Below are 3,844 nucleotides of genomic sequence, written 5' to 3'. Positions count from 1 at the left end.
CCTTCCGCGACGTCAAGGTATGATAGGAAACGAGAAGGGGGGATTTACGCTAATATCATCACTTTTACCCCATACGTTTCGCTCCCCAACAAATTTCATGTCCATATAAAGAGGGAGCTTGTTGGAAAAAGCTAACCTATTACAATATCGCTTGCATCAACATGTACAACAATATAACACCCATACACATAATAAAAATCGGAGGAAGAGGTAGATGGGATGCCTAGATTTCTATTGCAGCCCAATGGGAGGATTTTTTGTCTTGTCAAAGCATAATAATGAACATTGATTGTCAAAGCATAATAATGAACATTGATTGTGATAAGCTCATCAAAAGCCAAACTCCTCTGCTGTCACCATCGATTCTCGTATGGTTGTCTCCCCTCATTGATTTTATCATATAGGAGCATGCATTCCATGTCTTAGAAAAAGTTACTCTGAATAGCTAGGAATATAGGAGCATGCATTCCATGTCTTAGAAATAGCTAGGAATATAGGAGCATGCATTCCATGTCTTAGAAAAAGTTACTCTAAAACCTTACAAAATGTATGTTAAACTAAAACTAGAGACGTAATAACTAACTAGTAGAACTATGCGCGAGAGAGAGAGAGAGCAAGCGAGCGCACGCCCTAACATAGCTTAGAAAAACAGGAAACTGGCCTTGTTGTTCGGGAGAAGAAGATGGCTGCCCTTGTAGCAGAGGTGCGAGACATCAGCTACTACAAGCTGAAGACACTGCGCCTTCTTTTTCTGCAAGGATTGATCCGGTTGGCCTTTGTTGTAAAGATTGCCTTGACATTGGGCATCTCCCGGGAGCTTGGAAGCAAGGTATGATTACTTAACTTTCTTCAGTTCTTCACACTGTCCTGTAACTTTGTTTTGGTGCAGTCTACATTTGTTTGGTAGCTGTGCTCTACATAGAAAAAAATTAGCAACTTAGGGCCTTTAGAGATATCTCGTTGTGCCCATGTGATGGGTGGAGAGTTGGACAGACAAGGTTGAACTGCCCTCCACATCAACCTACCGATATGGCTGTGAAAGAGTAAGAAAACAGCTTTCTAGTAGCAATGGCATGCATCACATCTTTTCCTTTTTATTTGTTATTTCAGGTAGCAAGTTGCTATAATCCAGGAAGCTTGATGATCTTATAGCTGGGAAAGATTAACGATCGGATATAAGGTGCTTGTTGTGGTTAAAAGCATGTATGTATCGTTAAAGTCTCTAGGTTTAAGAGCCCCTTGAAGCCAAAGGCATTGTCATCTGTTTACATGTCAATGTGTAAATCTAATGCACAACTGTAGTGAATTTGTCTGTTACAAGTGCTCTCTGTATAACTTTTGTTAGCAACAGACGAAATCTGCCTAAACCCATAATAAAGCAGGTTTCCTAAATGGCTTCTCAGGTTTGTGAGTACACAGTAGCCCTCAGGATATGGATCATGTTCTTGAATTAGTCCAGGTATACGAGTATCTTTTGTGGCTAAGATCTTATGTTGGGTGGCTACTATGTAGACCATTATGTGGCTACCCAGATAATCTTAGAAAACCCTAGCTACACTGAATGCCTCAAATCTTCCCTGTGATTTTTTGGGGTTAGTCTTGGTGCAAATGGGAAAAAGGCTTGGGTTAAATGGCATTTGTAGATGTTGTAATATTCAGTACGCAGCCATTTTTTGATGCCCTTAACCAACAGCTGGAATTGCTTCTTTAATGGTGTGCATGACACTCCCTTAGTGTCTGACCCTCTACCTACTACAAGGTATGCCACATGTGTATAGCTCGTTATATAGCCACTACAAGGAAATACATGAACTTGACATGTTTACTGGCATAGGAAGGCAATGCTTAGCAAACAACCTGAGCAGAGTGGTAGTGAATGCACAATTTCTAGAGCAAATGAAAAGTTTCTAACCTTTGGTATCTGGTTCTTTCTTAACTTGGATGCATCTCTTGTATGCATTCAATGAGCATGTTGTTTGGATTTGTAGATGATGTATAAGTACTTGTTATCTTTGATAATTCTAAAATTTGGTTGAATCTTAATTGGCATCTTGGTGCTGAAGGTGCCTAATTGAATAGGCAAGAAATTATTGCACATCACATTATCAAATGGCAGCAAACAACTGATGTTCTAGCTGCCTCTGAAGGTTTTAGAGTGGGGAAAAAGTGACAATAGTTGATTCTTGCATGTTGCGCATCGTGTGGGTGACATGGACAAAACAATCAAGTGAGTTTTTCTTACACAAGAAAATGTGAATACTCAATATACACCTTTTTTCTTGGACTTAGCATATCGTTTAGGATTTCTCTATTATCTAAGATGTTGTGATATGCCAGGTTCTCCATAGAATGCCTCAGCAAGAAACTTCTATGAAAACAAACTTCTATGAAAACACCGTATCCCTGCATAGAAATACACAAATGCCTTCCTTGGATATGGGCGTGAAGATACTCATTTTTTATAAAGCTCACATACAATAAGCTCTTAGCTTATAAATGAATACCTTGCTGTTATGCACATGTATCTTGGGAGATGGAGGAATGGGTTGAAGCCCGCAAAGCAAGAGGTCCTGTCTATATTTCACCTACCAGGGTCAAGTAAGGGACCTTACCTTTTTAATGCAAATGCATCATGCATGTTTTACTTCTATTTTAATGTCTCTTATTCATATTTTGCCATTATCATGGACAAAAATGAGGATGTTGGGAGCATGCGGTTATGTAGATGCCTTACACTTTGCTATTGCATGTCCAAAATTTTCTAATTATAAGTGGAGATCTATGGAAGATGAAAACTTATAACGAAACTTAGTTATAGCCACAGCATCTACTTTCCTTGAAGCTCTTGTTTCGGCTCATTTTGTGACATAATTCGTAGCTATTAAAATGTACCTTGCTTGGATGCTACGTGTAGTCAGATTGATGGATTCCACAAAATCAATGTTTCATTTCATAAAGGGTTCTAGAACTTTAATAGAGTGTAAGGACATCATGCCCTTCTTTTGTGGTTTAGCACATCATTGGCACTCGCCACATCCTTTGACAAATAGTGCATAATCTTTGAAGAGCACAGGCCACCAATATCTCGATTGGAGTATTTTTCTTGCAGTAATATATGTTAAAAAGTGTCCACCATCTACTCCTTGTTGGTGTGCTTGTTTGATGATGTATAAGTATTCATCTTGCTTGGGGTAGCGCCTTAATATATCATCCTTACCTCTACTATAAAGAATTCTAGCAATCAATTGGTAAGGTTCTGCTTCTTTAAGAAACTTTCTTGCTAGATCTTTTCTTGGCTTCTTTGCCTTTGGAAAACCATTAGCTAGAAAGTTAATAATTTTCTCACTCCACTCAACTTTGAATAGTGTAGCTCCAGCTAGGTAGATCACATGATCTATTCCAATTGGTGCTTCACCATTAGGTACATGAGATAGATGATCAATAACCATCTAGTGATTATCCCTGTGAAGCAAGCTTTTTGACAAGGTATAGCTAGGCTTGATGATCAACAAAGAAAACAAACTTATTAACTAAAATGTAATGTCAAAATTTCTTCATGGCATATAACATTCCTAAACCTTCATGCTCCGTGGTGGTATAATTCATCTCAACCTCACATAATTGTCGAGCAAAACTTATAGGGGATCTAATTGCAAAGTTAAAAGCATCAATATGTACATAGAAGATAACATTCTAGTTTGACACTCGTAAAGTACAAAACTTGCTTTAACGTGTCATAGGCTTGTTGGCATTATTTTGTCCACTCAAATATAATGAGAAGCTTGTTTAAGGGATGTGTAATCTCAACATAGAAGAGGATGACTCACCTTTAGTAGCCTGCATG

The 3,844-nt window shown here is 38.3% G+C and overlaps 1 long non-coding RNA gene across 1 annotated transcript; it reads left to right on the top strand.

The window, feature by feature from the left end:
* Positions 1–589: 589 nt before the first annotated feature.
* On the top strand, positions 590–1,752 carry LOC147624551 (uncharacterized). Its single transcript, XR_015269156.1, has 2 exons — positions 590–829; positions 1,111–1,752. It is a non-coding gene; the product is annotated as an uncharacterized LOC147624551 (long non-coding RNA).
* The last annotated feature ends 2,092 nt before the right edge of the window (positions 1,753–3,844 follow it).

Source organism: Cibotium barometz, chromosome 25 (genome assembly GCF_041138505.1).
Source record: "Cibotium barometz isolate CiBa-2024 chromosome 25, ASM4113850v1, whole genome shotgun sequence".
Taxonomy (NCBI): Eukaryota; Viridiplantae; Streptophyta; class Polypodiopsida; order Cyatheales; family Cibotiaceae; genus Cibotium; species Cibotium barometz.
This window is presented reverse-complemented; position numbering and strand designations above follow the sequence as displayed.